Raw genomic sequence first — 19,012 nt, 5'->3', positions numbered from 1 at the left:
AATAAAGCCAATGGAGCATCTCAAGATACAAGAATGCTGTGATCTCAGAACAAAACCTGTTCTTCTTACCCTCCAATTTTTTTTTTTTTTTTTTGCGGCACGCGGGCCTCTCACTGTTGTGGCCTCTCCCGTTGCAGGGCACAGGCTCCGGACGCGCAGGCTCAGCAGCCATGGCTCACGGGCCCAGCCTCTCCGCGGCATGTGGGATCTTCCCGGACCGGGGCACAAAACCGTGTCCCCTGCATCGTCAGGCGGACTCCCAACCACCGCGCCACCAGGGAAGCCCTACCCCACAATTTTTTTCCATAACTCTTGATTACTTAAATTTGTCTGTGCCTCAGAGCTCGCAACTGTAAACTGGAAATAATAATGGCACTTATCTCAGAGGATTGTTAGGAAGATGAGATATTTTCAAGTCAGAAGAGTACTAACACAGGGCCTGGCATGTAGTCAGTGCAAAATAAGTGTTATTGGCTATAATTTTTTCTATAATCCTTCATTAGCCTACTTTCTCTCACTGTTGTTCAAAATGGATATCTTTGTGGGCATTACAGACATTTCATACTTCCACAACTGCAAGCTCTTCATTGAGGACATCTCTGACTCATGAGTGTGAAGTTATTTACAATACTTTTCTGTGATAAAAATATAACTGTGCTTCTCCTGCTTATACTGCCCTCACATCACAATGCTGTTTGATAGTTTCTTCCTGAAAGATGGTTAAAAATAAACTGAATACTGCCAAGGCAAAATTTGAAACAAAATGTTAAGAGCCGATACAATAAATACTCTATTTTATCTGTAAGTAAAAGACAAAGGGTAGCTCTCAGCGCTTGTACAGTATGATGGTTAATGCAGAATAATGCAAGTTATGGTGAAGGAGTTTGGGAGTTTTATTATACAACTCAAGAGTTTAATGGCTCAATGGCATAAAATGTTACTCGACATGACTTGACATTTTCCTTTATTAGAAAATATATTCTCAATAGCTAAGGAACAACACCATTAGCCAAAATATTTAATTTTCCAGAATATTACTCTGGGCGCTGGCTGGCAAAGGATGAGACATACATCTGCTCAGGACAAATTCCTCAGGCTGAATGAAGGTTTTGAATTTGAATGAATGTTCACATACTTCACAAAAATGCTGCCTCACATCTGGCAGACTTTGAGAAATACCTCTGTCAGTGTTTACACAGTTTTAGGACGGCTCCATAGTTTATGATCAGATTAGCCTATTTTCCTCCTAGTGCAGGGCTCCTGAGTCCACACGTGGAAGTGTTTCTCCGAGAGCAGTAACAAGTTAAGCCTGTGCTTCAGGAGTTCCTGCTGTCATAAATCATCAGTCTAGTAAAGGCAATCAGTATGAGAAGTACTAGATTTCAAACGGAGTCTTATTATAGCTAGATGATAAAAGAAAGTCCTTGGTTCTTATACTTCAACAATATTTGAAAATAAATCCTCCCTACCCAGCTCCCCTGAAAATCAGTAAAACATCTCTATGACTTTTAGGCAGCAACTACCATGTTAAAAATGAAAGGTGAAGAGACCTCCAAAATGGAGGAGGAGTAAGACGCGGAGATCACCTTCCTCCCCACAGATACACCAGAAATACATCTACACGTGGAACAACTCCTACAGGACACCTACTGAACACTGGGAGAAGACCTCAGACCTCCCAAAAGGCAAGAACCCCCCACACACACACGTATCTGGGTAGGGCAAAAGAAAAAAGAATAAACAGAGACGAAAGAATAGGGACGGGACCCGCACCAGTGGGAGGGAGCTGTGAAGGAGGAAAGTTTTCCACACACTAGGAAGCCCCTTCGCGGGCGGAGACTGCGCGTGGCGGAAAGGGGAAGCGTCGGGGCCGCGTAGGAGAGCACAGCCACAGGGGTGCAGAGGGCAAAGCGGGGAGATTCCCGCACAGAGGATCGGTGCCGACCTGCACTCACCAGCCCGAGAGGCTTGTCTGCTCACCCGCCGGGGCGGGCGGGGCTGGGAGCTGAGGCTTGGGCTTCGGTCGGAGCGCAGGGAGAGGACTGGGGTTGGCGGCGTGAACACAGCCTGCAGGGAGTTAGTGCGCCACGGCTAGCCGGGAGGAAGTCAGGGGGAAAAAGTCTGGACCTGCCGAAGAGGCAAGAGACTTTTTCTTACCTCTTTGTTTCCTGGTGTGCGAGGGGAGGGGATGAAGAGCGCTGCTTAAAGGAGCTCCAGAGAAGGGCGCGAGCCGAAGCTAAAAGCGCGAACCCCACAAACAGGCATGAGACGCTAAGGCTCCTGCTGCCACCACCAAGAAGCCTGTGTGCGAGCACAGGTCACTATCCACACCGACCCTCCCAGGAGCCTGTGCAGCCCGCCACTGCCAGGGTCCCGGGATCCAGGGACAACTTCCCACTGAGAACGCACAGCACGCCTCAGGCTGCTGCAACGTCATGTCGGCCTCTGCCGCCGCAGGCTCGCCCTGCATCCGTGCCCCTCCCTCCCCCCAGCCTGAGTGAGCCAGAGCCCCCGAATCAGCGGCTCCTTTAACCCCGTCCTGTCTGAGCGAAGAACGGACACCCTCAGGCGACCTACACGCAGAGGCGGGGCCAAATCCAAAGCTGAACTCCGGGAGCTGTGCAAACAAAGAAGAGAAAGGGAAATCTCTCCCAGCAGCCTCAGGAGCAGCGGATTAAATCTCCACAATCAACTTGGCATACCTTGCATCTGTGGAATACATGAATAGACAGCGAATCATCCCAAATTGAGGAGGTGGACTTTGGGAGCAACGATATTTTCTTTTTTTTCCCCCCCTTTTTCTCCTTTTGTGAGTGTGCATGTGTCTATGTGTGATTTTTCTCTGTATAGCTTTTCTTTCACCATTTGTCAGGGTTCTGTCTGTCCGTTTTTTAAATTTTTCTTTTTTTTACTATAGTTTTTAGTGCTTGTTATCATTGGTAGATTTGTTTTTTGGTTCGGTTGCTCTCTTCTTTCTTTCTTTTTTTTTAAATTAGTTTAAAAATTTGTTTAAAATTATTTTAATAACTATTTATTTATTTATTTATTTTTCTTTCTTTCTTTCTTTCTCCCTTATATCCTGAGCCATGTGGATGACAGGATCTTGGTGCTCTGGCCAGGCATCAGGCCTGTGCCTCTGAGGTGGGAGAGCCACGTTCAGGACATTGGTCCACCAGAGACCTCCCAGATCCAGGTAACATCTAATGGTGAAAGTCTCCCAGAGATCTCCATCTCAACGCCAAGACCCAGCTCCACTCAATGAGCAGCAAAACACAGTGCTGGACACCCTATGCCAAACAACTAGCAAGAGAGGAACACAACCCCACCCATTAGCAGAGAGCCTGCCTAAATTAATACTAAGTTCACAGACACCATGAAACACACCACCAGATGTGGACCTGCACACTAGAAACACAAGATCCAGCCTCATCCACCAGAACACAGGCACTAGTCCCCTCCACCAGGAAGCCTAAACAACCCACTGAACGAACTTTAGCCACTGGGGGCAGACACCAAAAACAATGAGAACTACAAACCTGCAGCCTGCAAGAAGGAGACCCCAAACACAGTAAGATAAGCAAAATGAGAAGACAGAGAAACACACAGCAGATGAAGGAGTAAGGTAAAAACCCACCAGACCAAACAAATGAAGAGGAAATAGGCAGTCTACCTGAAAAAGACTTCAGAGTAATGATAGTAAAGATGATCCAAAATCTTGGAAATAGAATGGAGAAAATACAAGAAACGTTTAACAAGGACCTAGAAGAACTAAAGAGCAAACAAACAATGATGACCAACACAATAAATGAAGTTAAAAATTCTCTAGAAGGAATCAATAGCAGATTAACTGAGGCAGAAGAACAGATAAGTGACCTGGAAGATAAAATAGTGGAAATAACTACTGCAGAGCAGAATAAAAAAGAATGAAAAGAATTGAGGACAGTCTCAGAGACCTCTGGGACAACATTAAATGCACCAACATTAGAATTATAGCTGTCCCGGAAGAAGAAGAGAGAAAGAAAGGGACTGAGAAAATATTTGAATAGATTATAGTTGAAAACTTCCCTAATATGGGAAAGGAAATAGTTAATCAAGTCCAAGAAGTGCAGAGAGTTCCATACAGGATAATCCAAGGAGAAACATGCCAAGACACATATTAATCAAACTATACAAAATTAAATACAAACAAAACATATTAAAAGCCTCAAGGGAAAAACAACAAATGACATATAAGGGAATCCCCATAAGGTTAATATCTGATCTTTCAGCAGAAACTCTGCAAGCCAGAAGGGAGTGGCAGGACATATTTAAAGTGATGAAAGGGAAAAACCTACAACCAAGGTTACTTTACCCAGCAAGGATCTCATTCAGATCCAACTGAGAAATTAAAACCTTTACAGACAAGCAAAAGTAAGAGAATTCAGCACCACCAAAATAGCTTTACAACAAATGCTAAAGGAACTTCTGTAGGCAGGAAACACAAAAGAAGGAAAAGACATACAATAACAAACCTCAGACAATTAAGAAGATGGTAATAGGAATATACGTATTGATAATTACCTTAAATGTAAATGGATTAAATGCTCCAGCCAAAACCCATAGACTGCCTGAATGGATACAGAAACAAGATCCGTATACATGCTGTCTACAAGAGACATACTTCAGACCTAGGGACACATACAGACAAAGTGAGGGGATGGGAAAAGATATTCCATGCAAATGCAAATCAAAAGAAAGCTGGAGTAGCAATTCTCATACCAGATAAAATAGACATTAAAATAAAGAATGTTACAAGAGACAAAGACGGACACTACATAATGATCAAGGGATCAATCCAAAAAGAAGATATAACAATTTTAAATATCTATGCACACAGCATAGGAGCACCTCAATACATAAGGCAAATACTAACAGCCATAAAAGGGGAAATCAACAGTAACACAGTCATAGTAGGGGACTTTAACACCCCACTTTCACCAATGGACAGATCATCCAAAATGAAAATAAGGAAACAGGAGATTTAAATGACACATTAAACAAGATGCACTTAATTGATATTTGTAGGACATTCCATCCAAGAACAACAGAATACACTCACTTCTCAAGTCCTTATGGAACATTCTGCAGGATAGATCATATCTTGGGTCACAAATCAAGCCTTGGTAAATTTAAGAAAATTGAAATCATATAAAGTATCTTTTCCGACTGCAACGCTATGAGACTAGATATCAATTACAGGGAAAAATCCGTAAAAAATACAAACATATGGAGGCTAAACAATAGACTACTAAACAACCAAGAGGTCACTGAAGAAATCAAAGAGGAAATCAAAAAATACCTAGAAACAAATGACAATGAAAACAGGACGGAGCTTCCCTGGTGGCGCAGTGGTTGAGAGTCTGCCTGCCAATGCAGAGGACATGGGTTCGTGCCCTGGTCTGGGAAGATCCCACATGCCGCGGAGTGGCTAGGCCTGTGAGCCATGGCCGCTGAGCCTGCACGTCTGGAGCCTGTGCTCCACAACAGGACAGGCCACAGCAGTGAGAGGCCTGTGTACCACAAAAAAAAAAAAAAAAAGAAAAAGAAAACAGGATGACCCAAAACCTATGGGATGCAGCAAAAGTAGTTGTAAGAGGGAAATTTATAGCAATACTTCCTACATTACAAAACAAGAAACAGAGTTTCCCTGGTGGCGCAGTGGTTGAGAGTCGACCTGCCAATGCAGGGGACATGGGTTCGTGCACTGGTCCGGGAAAATCCCACATGCCGCGGAGCGGCTGGGCCCGTGAGCCATGGCCGCTGAGCCTGCACGTCCGGAGCCTGGGCTCCGCAATGGGAGAGGCCACAACAGTGAGAGGCCCGCGTACTGCAAAAAAAAAAAAACAAAAAAACAAAACAAAAAACAAGAAACATCTCGAATAAACAACCTAACCTCATACCTAAAGCAATTATAGAAAGAAGAACAAAAAAATACAAAGTTAACAGAAGGACAGAAATAATAAAGGTCAGATCAGAAATAAATGAAAAAGAAATGAAGGAAACAATAGAAAGATCCATAAAACTAAAAGCTGATTCTTTGAGAAGATAAAGAGAATTGATAAACCATTAGCCAGACTCATCAAGAAAAAAGGTAGAAGTCTCAAATCAATAGAATTAGAAATGAAAAAGCAGAAGTAACAACTGACACTGCAGAAATACAAAGGATCATGAGAGATTACTATGAGCAACTATATGCCAATAAAATGGACAACCTCAAAGAAATGTACACATTTTTAGAAAAGCACAACCTTCTGAGACTGAACCAGGAAGAAATAGAAAATATAAACAGACCAATCACAAGCACTGAAATTGAAACTTTGATTAAAAATTTTCCAACAAACAAAAGCCCAGGACCAGATGGCTTCACAGGCAAATTCTATCAAACATTTAGAGAAGAGCTAACACTAGCCTTCTCAAACTCTTCCAAAATATAGCAGAGGGAGGAACACTCCCAAACTCATTCTACGAGGCCACCATCACCTTGATACCAAAACCAGACAAGGATGTCACAAAGAAAGAAAACTACAGGCCAATATCACTGATGAACATAGATGCAAAATGCTCAACAAAATACTAGCAAACAGAATCCAAGAGCACTTAAAAGGATCATACACCATGATCAACTGGGGTTTATCCTAGGAATGCAAGGATTCTTCAATATACGCAAATCAATCAATGTGATACACCATATTAACAAATTGAAGGAGAAAAACCATATGATCATCGCAATAGATGCAGAAGAATATTTTGACAAAATTCAACACCCATTTATGATAAAAACCCTCCAGAAAGTAGACATAGAGCGAATTTACCTCAACATAATAAAGGCCATATATGACAAATGCACAGCCAACATCATCCTCAATGGTGAAAAAGTGACACCATTTCCATGAAGATCTGGAATAAGACAAGGTTGCCCACTTTCACCACTGTGATTCAACATTGTTTTGGAAGTTTTAGCCACAGCAATCAGAGAAGAAAAAGAAATAAAAGAAATCCAATTCGAAAAAGAAGAAGTAAAGCTGTCACTGTTTGCAGATGACATGATACTATACGTAGAGAACCCTAAGGATGCTACCCGAAAACTACTAGAGCTAATCAATGAATTTGGTAAAGTAGCAGGATACAAAGTTAATGCATAGAAATCTCCTCCATTCCTATACACTAATGATGAAAAATCTGAAGAGAAATTAAGGAAACACTCCCATTTACCATTGCAACAAAAAGAACGAAATACCTAAGAATAAACCTACCTAAGGAGACAAAGACCTGTATGCAGAAAACTATAAGACTCTGATGAAAGAAATTAAAGATGATACAAACAGATGGAGAGATATACCATGTTCTTGGATTGGAAGGATCAACATTGTGAAAATGACTATACTACCCAAAGCAATCTACGGATTCAATGCAACCCCTATGAAACTATCACTGGCATTTTTCAAAGAACTAGAACGAAACATTTCATGATTTGTATGGAAACACAAAGGATCCTGAATAGCCAAAGCAATCTTGAGAAAGATAAATGGAGCTGGAGGAATTAGGCTCCCGACTTCAGACTATACTACAAGTTACAGTAATCAAGACAGTATGATACTGGCACAGAAACAGAAATGTAGATCAATGGAACAGGATAGAAAGCCCAGAGATAAACCCACACACATATGGTCACCTTCTTTTTGATAAAGGAGACAAGCATATACAATGGAGAAAAGACAGACTCTTCAATAAGTGGTGCTGGGAAAACTGGACAGCTACATGTAAAAGAATAAAATTAGAACACTCCCTAACACCATACACAAAAATAAACTCAAAATGGATTAAAGACCTAAATGTAAGGCCAGACATTGTAAAACTCTTAGAGACAAACATAGGCAGAACCCTCTATGACATAAATCACAGCAACATCCTTTTTGACCCACCCCCTAGAGAAATGGAGATAAAAACAAAAATAAACAAGTGGGACCGAATGAAACTTAAAAGCTTTTGCACAGCAAAGGAAACCATAAACAAGACAAAAAGACAACCCTCAGAATGGGAGAAAATATTTGCAAAGGAAGCAACTGACAAAGGATTAATCTCCAAAATTTACAATCAGCTCATGCAGCTCAATATCAAAAAAACAAACAACTCAATCCAAAAATGGGCAGAAAACATAAATAGACATTTCTCCAAAGAAGATATGCAGATTGCCAACAAACACCTGAAAGAATGCTCAACATCATTAATCATTAGAGAAATGCAAATCAAAACTGCAATGAGATATCATCTCACACCGGTCAGAATGGCCATCATCAAAAATTCTACAAACAATAACTGCTGCAGAAGGTGTGGAGAAAAGGGAACTCTCTTGCACTGTTGGTGGGAATGTAAATTGATACAGCCACTATGGAGAACAGTATGGAGGTTTCTTAAAATACTAAAAATAGAATTACCATACAACCCAGCAATCCCTCTACTGGACATATACCCTGAGAAAACCATAATTCAAAAAGAGTCATCTACCACAATGTTCACTGCAGCTATTTACAATAGCCAGGACATGGAAGCAACCTATGTGTCCATTGACAGATAAATGGATGAAGAAGATGTGGCACATATATACAATGGAATATTGCTCAGCCGTAAAAAAGAAACAAAATTGAGTTATTTGTAGTGAGGTGGATGGACCTATAGTCTGTCATATAGAATGAAGTAAGTCAGAAAGAGAAAAACAAATACTGTATGCTAACACATATATATGGAATCACAAAGAAAAATGGTCATGAAGAACCTAGGGGCAGGATGGGAATAAAGATGCAGACCTACTAGAGAATGGACTTGAGGACACGGGGAAGGGGAAGGGTAAGCTGGGACAAGGTGAGAGAGTGGCATGGACATACATACACTACCAAATGTAAAATAGATAGCTAGTGGGAAGCAGCCGCATAGCACAGGGAGATCAGCTCGGTGCTTTGTGACCACCTAGAGGGGTGGGATAGGGAGGGTGGGAGGGAGGGAGACATAAGAAGGAAGAGTTATGGGGATATATGTACATGTATAGCTGATTCACTTTGTTATAAAGCAGAAACTAACACACCATTGTAAAGCAATTATACTCCAATAAAGATGTTTAAAAAAAGATGAAAGGTAAATATAGGATTGAGACAGGGCAAAAGGGGGCTACGGCACCTTCTATGTATCTGCTACATACTTCTGAGCCACTGCTAGCCTCAGGGGCAAAACTAAGCCAGTGGAAGCCAAAAGTAAACCCAGAGGCTGAGGGGTCGTGGTCATGTATGAGCATGGACGTGTTGTCTTATCACTTCTTGGCTGTTGAGCCAATGAGGAAGACCTTTGATAGGGCAATAGGAAGAAGAGCTATACATCATGGAGATCAATGCCTGGAAAACAATGATGAGAACACATCCAACCTCAGCCTATCAATCAAAAAGCCTTAAGAGGCATTTGGCTGTGTTCAATGCACTTATCCCCTGATCACTGGATGATGATGTTCATTTCAACATCAATGCTTTGTGCAGACCATGAGGCTAAGAGCAAGCCACCACAAGAGGGAAGATGTACTAAAGACAAATGACCAATGGGCAGGATGCTTTTGGATACAGGAAAAAAGAATATGAAGCTTTGCCATCCATCTTAGCAGCAACAACATGACTTCCTATATATACATGAAGACAAGTGAGTGAGTGAGTGAGGAGATAAATAGACAAAGAGATCACAAGTAATCCATCAGTAGAAAAAAAAAAAAAACAACCCAGGCATCTTCTGCAACTTGAATAGGTACTGTAATGAATAATTCACTTTCTTTATTTAGTTTCTGCAGTCCCTTGAGCTCAACTTAATCCTTGCATAAAGTGACAGCTGGAAGTAGTATTTCAGTTTTATAACTTGCAGAACATTTCTTGCAGTCAAGTGTTTGGTTTTGTGCCCATGTTTGTTTCTGCGCCTCCTTGTGCAACACAGCAACCCTGCCTTCTCCAAGCCAAGGCCAGACAGAGTCTGGGAGGCAGGTTCCAAGTGGCTGACAGTGCTGTGTTTCAGATATAAGAAGGCATTTCTCCACTGTCTCTCTCTTTTCTTTCTTGGTGACAGGGAAAGTGATTTCTCTGCAATATGACATTTGAAATGATGCCTAGCTTTTGCTAAAGATGAGCAAGCTGCCAGCCCTGAAAGAATTGGGAGGACACAGGATTCTAGAGCCTAAGGAGTGTTGGAAGGCTTATTTGTCACCATTTGTGTGGTTCTAGTAGGAGCTGACCATCTCAATCACCATTGCTCCATCTCCAGGACCTATGGACGTTCCAGTGAGGGGGGAAAAAAAGGCAGAAGTAAAGTAAAATAGCCAAGGGTTGTTGATAGAATAAGAGAATAAGTTAGACTTCCTAGTAAAGAGTGTAAGAAAGAAAACCATAGAAAGACATATAAGATATAGGCTAAGTATCTTAGATCATTTCATGGATGTCAAAATTAAGACATTATTGTTAAAACTGTGGAAGACTTTGTGAAGATTAAAATTTAAGGCTTCAGTGTTTACCTTTTCAAAGGAGTTGGTTTCCCTTCTGTTGAATTTACAAAGTAGTTAATAATTCTGCCTTCAACACTTTATAGCAACATTAACCATAGCAGGCATGAGCTACAGTGATACTGTAAAAAATGAAATTCTGGGGAATCGAAAGTCATAGGCCTACAACTTCTCATTTCCTCCCCATTCTTACCATCAACACTTCACAGCATCTCTGAAAGATTTCAAATGCCTACTCCCTTCTACTCTAACCCTCTGCAAGTATCATTTGGGTATTATCTCCTACTTAAATGTCTGTAATATCTCCCCCAAATTCTTCAGTTAAAAGCAAAGCTCACAATCATGGCCTTCCAGATCCATCAGCTATTCATTCATCAAACATTTATTGCATACCTAATGGACATCAGGCATTTAAGAGGTGTGGGGAATAGAGAGATGAAGTGTGGGTTTATAGTGTTGAGCAACACACAGTTTTGGAGGAGAAACTGGTACACTCACGGCCTTCCACCAGTCAGTGTATGAGTGTGATGGAACATGGAGACAAGACCTCTAAAACCCAAAGCTGGAAAGTATGGGAGGCTTTCCAGGAGAGACGATGAGTAGGTGGCTTTTAAAATAAAAAATAGACATTATCCAGGTGAATAAAGTCCACGTCCAGGGGACAGCATGTACAAGGGCACAGAGGTAGGAAAAACATGGTCCAGAGGACTGAAAGAGAAACAGCATGGCAGGAGGGGAAAACATATGCATAAAGCCAGTGATAAAGTGATAAAGTGATAAAGCCAGTCTGCTAGGTAGGGCCCACTAAGAGCCCTGCAAAGAAGTTGGATTTCAACTCCAATGTAATGAGGTGACATCAAACATTTCAAGTAAGAGGACATAAACATGACAATTTTTGTATTTTAGAAAGATGTCTCCAAAAGGTCCATGGAGAATGGACTGATGTAGGAAGACCAATCCAGAAGCTATTAAAGAAGCTAGTAGATAAATAATAAGGAGTGGGATTATAGCCTTGATGATAGAGAAGAGGGTATAGAAAGAAAATATGGGGAGATAAAATTTAGAAACAGAGCTGATAATATCTGGTCACAAATGATATTGGGAAGCTACCTTTAAAGAAGAGAGAGAAATCCAGGAGCATCCCCAGTTAACCAATTTGTGACTTTGAAGAATGACCAGATCTGGGAGCAGAGACAGACTCAGCTGTAGACATGTTGTTTTTGAATGACCTTTGTATGTACAAGTCTATGCTGTAGGGTACATACTAGAGCAGGATGTACATATTTGTTATCAGCATATTAGTTACATACATATTAGTTAAAAACTGGGCGAGCAGATGAGATTCATTTAGGTTTTATTCCTAAAACACATAATCAGTGATCTAAAAGTTGAGTTGAAAGAGTTATATCATGGAAGCCAAGGGAAAAAAGAATTTTAAGAAAGAAGTAGTCCACAGTATTAAATACAGCAAAGGTGTTCTATAAGATAAAGCCCCAAATTATCATATATGGCAACTCTGTGAACTTTCCACAACAGTTTCATTCAAATGTTAGAGAAATCAGAGTGTAGATAGCTGAGGAGTGAAAGAAAGGCCAGACATAGCGAAAATGTAAGTACAACTGAATCATCTAGCAAGGACTAGGTTATGCTGCAGCAGCAAGCAATTCTCAAATCTCAGCGGCTTAACACAACAGAGGTTTATTTATTTATTGTGCTATGTGTCCAATGCAGGTCATCAGGGGCCGCTGTTCAAAACAGGAGGCTCTCCCAACACAGGCATTTATAATTGTTGCCCCAAGAAAAAGAGAACAGCTGTGTCCCATAATGGCAACTAAGTGCTTTCTCCTGGAAGCAATACCTGACACTTCATTCTTATTTTACGGGCCAAGGCAAATCAACATGGCCACACAAGGCAGAGAAGTACAACGCTACTACACATGCAGAGAGAGAACTAGGATATCTGTGCAGAGTCTTCGTGAGGGGATATGGGCACCAGTAGCTACAAAGGGCCGTTAAGTTAGAGGAGAGATTTTTGTCTGGTTAAGATGGGACAGACAATGGCACTGGTGAAATGTGTGTCCACAGCTCACACTCTGTGCTCTCGTGTGCAACCCACCCAGTAAACCCCATTCATGTCTAATGTCTCTGCAGGAATATCCTTCCTATGTTGCTGTGTTGGGCACGTCTTCAAAACGCTGCTCAAGAATCACCTCATTCAAGAACCTGTCCATTGATAAGCTTGATACTTACTTAACATTGATAAACTTGGTTACTCGTGTTCAAGTTCATTTAGGTAAGTATATTTTCTTATGTTTCTATTGTTGACTTCTTTGTATCTTTTTCACATGTTTTGAAGTCCTTTCGCCGAACCCTTTTTTGCGGTACGCGGGCCTCTCACTGCTGTGGCCTCTCCCGTTGCAGAGCACAGGCTCCGGAAGCGCAGGCTCAGCGGCCATGGCTCACGGGCCCAGGCGCTCCGCGGCATGTGGGATCCTCCCGGACCGGGGCATGAACCCGCGTCCCCTGCATCGGCAGGTGGACTCTCAACCACTGCGCCACCAGGGAAGCCCCTGGTTCCTTTCTTTCGATGGGGTAACTGGCCACAAGATATGTACTCAGTCCATGATGTTGGCTAAACAACTGGTTTTTCATTGGCCAGAGAAAACCTTTCTGCAAATTTCTTTGCACCTGGTCACCCTTGAGCACATAGAGTCATTTATACAATGGTTTATGAAGAAAACTGCAGCTGGTTTTGTCCATGGCTGAAGAGGCAGGAAATTGAGCAGCAGTGTCCTAACTCTTATGGAAACTCCACCCCATGTACTGGCACCATCGTAATTTTGCTTAGTCTGCTTCCTGGGACTAGCCCACACCTGTCAAGTTCTCACTTTAAAAACTCACAGGTGCATTTACCACATATTTATACCCTCAAAGTCATATGCAAAGGCATTGCTACCGAGCTGAGACACCTCCTCAAGAAGGCTCACAGAGGAGTTGTTTTTATGATGACCGATTTATTCAGATTTGCCTTCAGTCTCTGCTCTGGCCCTACAGGACCACGGCCATACGTGTGCAGAGCACCTCTCTGGGTCCCGAGTATAGGCTGATCTGTGGGACGGGTGCTAACTGTCCCCTACGCATCAAAACCATAACCTTGGCCTCATCAGCAGTATCCGAGCTACTGAGCTCAACAGCCACAGATAAGCAAACTCCGGAGGGCTTTGGAAGTGAAACAGGTGCATATGCTTTGGGGTAAGGATTTCCATGATGCTCAGAGCTGAAAATGTAGATTCAGTCATCACGTTTTTGAGCCAGGGGGAGTCACAGAAACAACCCACACACAAAATAAATAGTTCAATACCTAACCCAACAGACCAGGAGAGGCTTTTAAAAGAAAAGGGAAAATCTGTCAAGAAGTGAGTTTAATGGGAGGATGAGTGAGGCTTCAAAGACACTGTATGATTAGGGAAAAGCTAAGCAACAGCTATTTGGATGTATGCTGAGGACAAGTAACGATTGTGATCCAACGAAGCTACTAAGTGTCTTTTCCACAGAAGTGAGAAAATGCAGTTTGGGGGTCTTGCTAATTTCAGCTCTTGATTCAGGGTAGCAGAAATACTCATGAAGCCTTGCAGCCAAATTATAATCATAAATAATTTTCCTCTCAAGTGGGTTGACTCCAGTTGGCACTTATCGGCTTACAGATCAGCACAAATATTTTTATAATGAGCCATAAAAGGGGGAAAGTATAGTCTAGACTGGCAGTCAGAAATCCCGCTGTTTTCTCTCAGCAACTCGACTGAATCTGATCTGGATGACTGGCCCAAACTGATAATATCAGCTCCCTGACTTTTTACATGAGAACAGGATCTTACCTTTCAAGCGGCATAAAGTGTTACAAGAATGGGCAGCATGTACTTCAGGGCTGGGTGGTTGGACCATTGAGTGATTCCCAACACAATCCCTGGTGCCTCCCTCCCTACCCCTACCTCTATTCACTAAATCACACATTTCTTTTTATTCTTTTTTCCCCTCCACTCCCACCTCCTCCTATCTATCTATCTATCTATCTATCTATAAATGTATTTATTTATTTATTGGCTGCATTAGGTCTTTGTTGCTGCGTGTGGGCTCTCTCTCGTTGCGGCAAGCGGGGGCTACTCTTTGTCGCGGTGTGCAGGCTTCTCATTGCAGTGGCTTCTCATTGTTGCAGAGCATACGCTCTAGGCACACGGGCTGCAGTAGTTGTGGCATGCGGGCTCAGTAGTTGTGGTTCGCGGGCTTAGTTACTCTGCGGCATGTGGGATCTTCCCAGACCAGGGCTCGAACCCATGTCCCCTGCATTGGCAGGCAGATTCTTAACCACTGCACCACCAGGGAAGTCCTATATTATTCTTATTTTCTCAGTGTTTCTCCATTTTGATACTGATGTCCTGATACAGCCTGGTATTTCAGTCCTGCTAGTGATACCCACTACCAAGCGTCATGGAAGGAATGGTTGAAGAGGCAACCGTCCCTTTATTTACAGTGAAGATGTTGCTAAAATAGAAGTTCCATGAGGGCATAGTGTCTGTCTTGTACAGAGTAGGCACTTAATAAATATAAACATGTAGTGTTTAATATTTTTTTAGTAATTAGAACACATTTCTCTTGATTTTTCTGATAAAATTACACATGAACATTGTCAAGGTACTGTATCCCATCGCCATTCCCCAAACATTCTAAAGCACAAGGAGCAGAAAGCTGCTTGTTTTGGATTGAATGTGTCCCCCCAAAATTCATATGTTGAAATTTAATCTCCAACCTGGTGGTTTTAGAAATGGAGCTTTGGGGAGGTGATGGCGTCATGAGAGTGGAGCCCTCATGCATGGGATTGGTGTCCTTATAAGAAGAGGTCAGAGAACGAGCTGGCTCTCTTTGTACCACAGGAGGCTATGAGAAGTTAGCAGTCTGCATCCTGGAATAGGGCCCTTGCCAAAACTAGTCAATGGGGCACTCTGATCTCAGACTTCAGCCTCTAGAACTGAGATAAATAAATTTCTGTTGTTTATAAGCCAGCCAGTCTATGGGACTTCATTATAACAGCCTGAACAGACTGAGACACTGTTTATGGAGTATCCAGTCTCTGAATATTTCCAGCCAGCCTCTCAATCAGTGGTTCTATTTCAGTAAAAGCAAGAGAATAGAAACGGAAATAGAACCAGGAAATAGCTTGGATGTCCCAAACTCATTTGTTCACTTAGGACCAGACTTTCATTAGGATTTTGGAAACTCCTGTTGACATTGTTGTCTTCTAACATTTTCCCTTGCAGCTAAGAATCTCAGGCCATTAAAAAGAAACAAAACAAAAAAAAACACTGTGGGGTAACTATAATATGAAGTCTGTAGGAAACTCTGAGAAACATGAGTGTTTTATCAGAGAGGTGCTGGGTTACAGCTCAGCAGACTTGTTGAAAGAGGGTAGGTCCAAAATGTAATAATAGAAGGAAGCAAGCAATGTTCAACATTTCTGGTCTAATAAATCAGGGGAGATGTTTTTTGATTTTACTCTTCCAGGACTGAATGTCCTGACCTAGCCTCCAAATTCCATTGACTGGTAACCAGCACAGGCCAGTTAACAACTACTTACTAAGTACTACTGTGACCAGCGAAGCCCTCCAAGTCATTATGCAATTTGTTTATTCCATGACATGTTTTGAATTTAGAGACTAAAATCACATTCTATAAACTCAGACTGCTATTTTAAATTTAAGGCAATTTTTGCCAAGGCAAATGGAAATTTAGAATAAAATATCATCATTAGGACAGTCAGCATCCTACCTTCCAAATCATATTTAGGAAAACCAGAATTCTACAACTATGCTGTTCTTTGAAAACTGAAACACAAACTACTTTTATCCAAGAGGGTCTTTGCAGATATGCACCATCCCCACAATTTTACTCTAGATAGAAGGAAATGACTTAGGAAATACAAAGATATGTAATGTCTTATAGTCCAACCAGGTGAAACCAAGTCACTCCATTTACCAGTGGGATGACAGAATATTTTAGCTTAATGTCACAATTTGATTTTGTGACATATACTTTGACTACTTCATATTAACACTGGTGGTCCAGTGGTGCATTTCCCAGTTCCTGTGTTAACCCAGAAATGCCCATCAGACCCTGTCCCTCAGGAAGGGAAGCTAATATTTTCCAAGGAAATAAAGCCTAACAGAATGATGTTGTGATAATATTACCAAACCAAACTTGGGTCTGCTAACCCAAGCAAAGCCAACCTACTGACACCAGGTTTTGGTGAAGGGAAGTACAGTGTTTATTGCAGGGCCAAGCAAGGAGAACAGGCCGCTCATGCTCAAAAGACCCAAACTCCCAAACACTTTCAGGGAAGGTTTTTTTTTTAACATCTTTATTGGAGTATAATTGCTTTACAGTGTTGTGTTAGTTTTTGCGGTATAACAAAGTAAATCAGCTATATGCATACATATATCCCCATATCCACTCCCTCTTGCATCTGCCTCCCACCCTCCTTATCCCATCCCTCTAAGTGGTTGTAAAGCACTGAGCTGATCTCCCTGTGGCATGCAGCTGCTTCCCACTAGCTAACTATTTTACATTTGGTAGTGTATATATGTCAATGCTACTCTCTAACTTCATCCCAGCTTACCCTTCCCCCTCCCCATGTCCTCAAGTCCATTCTCTATATCTGTGTCTTTATTCCTGTCCTGCCTTTAGGTTCTTCACAAACATTTTTTTTTTGTTTAGATTCCATATATATGTGTTAGCATACAGTATTTGTTTTTCTCTTTCTGACTTACAGACTTATTTCATTCTGTATGACAGACTCTACATCAATCCACCTCACTACAAATAACTCAATTTCGTTTCTTTTTATGGCTGAGTAATATTCCATTGTATAAATGTGCCACATCTCCTTTATCCATTCACCTGTTGATGGACACGTAGGTTGCTTCCATGTCCTGGCTACTGTAAATAAAGCTGCAATGAACATTGTGGTACATGACTCTTTGATTTATGGTTTTCTCAGGGTATATGCTTAGTAGTGGGATTGCTGGGTCACATGGTAGTTCTATTTTCAGTTTTTTAAAGAACCTCCATACTGTTCTCCATAGTGGGTGTATCAGTTTACATTCCCACCAACAGTGCAAGAGGGTTCCCTTTTCTCCACACCCTCTGCAGCATTTATTGTTTGTAGATTTTTTGATGATGGCCACTCTGACCAGAGTGAGGTGATATCTCACTGTAGTTTTGATTTTCATTTCTCTAAAGATTAGTGATGTTGAGCATCTTTTTATGTGTTTGTTGGCAATCTGTATATCCTCTTTGGAGAAATGTCTATTTAGGTTTTCTGCCCATTTTTGGATTGGGTTGTTTGTTTCTTTGATATTGAGCTGCATGAGCTGCTTGTATATATTGGAGATTAGTCCTTTGTCAGTTGCTTCCTTTGCAAATATTTTCTTCCATTCTGAGGGTTGTCTTTTTGTCTTGTTTATGGTTTCCTTTGCTGTGCAAAAGCTTTGTAGTTTCATTAGGTCCTATTTGTTTATTTTTGTTTTTATTTCCATTTCTCTAGGAGGAGAGTCAAAAAGGATCTTGCTGTGATTTATTTATTTTTTTTGTGGTACGCGGGCCTCTCACTGTTGTGGCCTCTCCCATTGCGGAGCAGAGTCTCCGGACGTGCAGGCTCAGCGGCCATGGCTCACAAGCCCAGCCGCTCCGCGGCATGTGGGATCTTCCCAGACCGGGGCACGAACCCGAGTCCCCTGCATTGGCAGGCGGACTCCCAACCACTGTGCCACCAGGGAGGACTTTGCTGTGATTTATGTCATAGAGTATTCTGTCTGTTTTCCTCTAAGAGTTTTATAGTGTCTGGCCTTACATTTAGGTCTTTAATCCATTTTGAGTTTATTTTTGTGTATGGTGTTAGGCAGTGTTCTAACTTCATTCTTTTACATGTAGCTGTACAGTTTTCTGAGCACCACTTAGTGAAGAGGCTGTCTTTTCTCCATTGTATATACTTGTCTCCTTTGTCAAAGATAAGGTGACACTATGTGTGTGGGATTATCTCTGGGCTTTCTATCCTGTTCCATAGATCTATATTTCTGTTTTTGTGCCAGTACCATACTGTCTTGATTACTGTAGCTTTGTAGTATAGTCTGAAGTCCAGGAGCCTGATTTCTTCAGCTCCGTTTTCTTTCTCCAGATTGTTTAGGCTATTTGGGGTCTTTGTGTTTCCATACAAATTGTGAAATTTTTTGTTCTAGATCTGTGAAAAAATTGGTAGTTTAATAGGGATTGCATTGAATCTGTAGATTGCTTTGGGTAGTATACTCATTTTCACAATGTTGATCCTTCCAATCCAAGAACATAGTATATCTCTCCATCTTTTTGTATCATCTTTAATTTCTTTCATCAGTGTCTTATAGTTTT

At 41.6% G+C, this 19,012-nt stretch overlaps 1 long non-coding RNA gene across 1 annotated transcript in view; it reads left to right on the top strand.

The window, feature by feature from the left end:
* Positions 1-19,012, top strand: part of LOC117201427 (uncharacterized) — a 294,394-nt gene that overhangs the window by 136,739 nt on the left and 138,643 nt on the right. Inside the window, exons 3-4 of the long non-coding RNA XR_004483441.2 lie at positions 1,601-3,193; positions 12,713-12,854. This is a non-coding gene — a long non-coding RNA (uncharacterized LOC117201427). The remainder of the gene's footprint in view (positions 1-1,600; positions 3,194-12,712; positions 12,855-19,012) is intronic.

The sequence above is a fragment of the Orcinus orca genome, chromosome 12 (assembly GCF_937001465.1).
Source record: "Orcinus orca chromosome 12, mOrcOrc1.1, whole genome shotgun sequence".
Taxonomy (NCBI): Eukaryota; Metazoa; Chordata; class Mammalia; order Artiodactyla; family Delphinidae; genus Orcinus; species Orcinus orca.
Note: the sequence above shows the minus strand (reverse complement) of the source record. Positions and strands in the feature narration are given on the sequence as shown.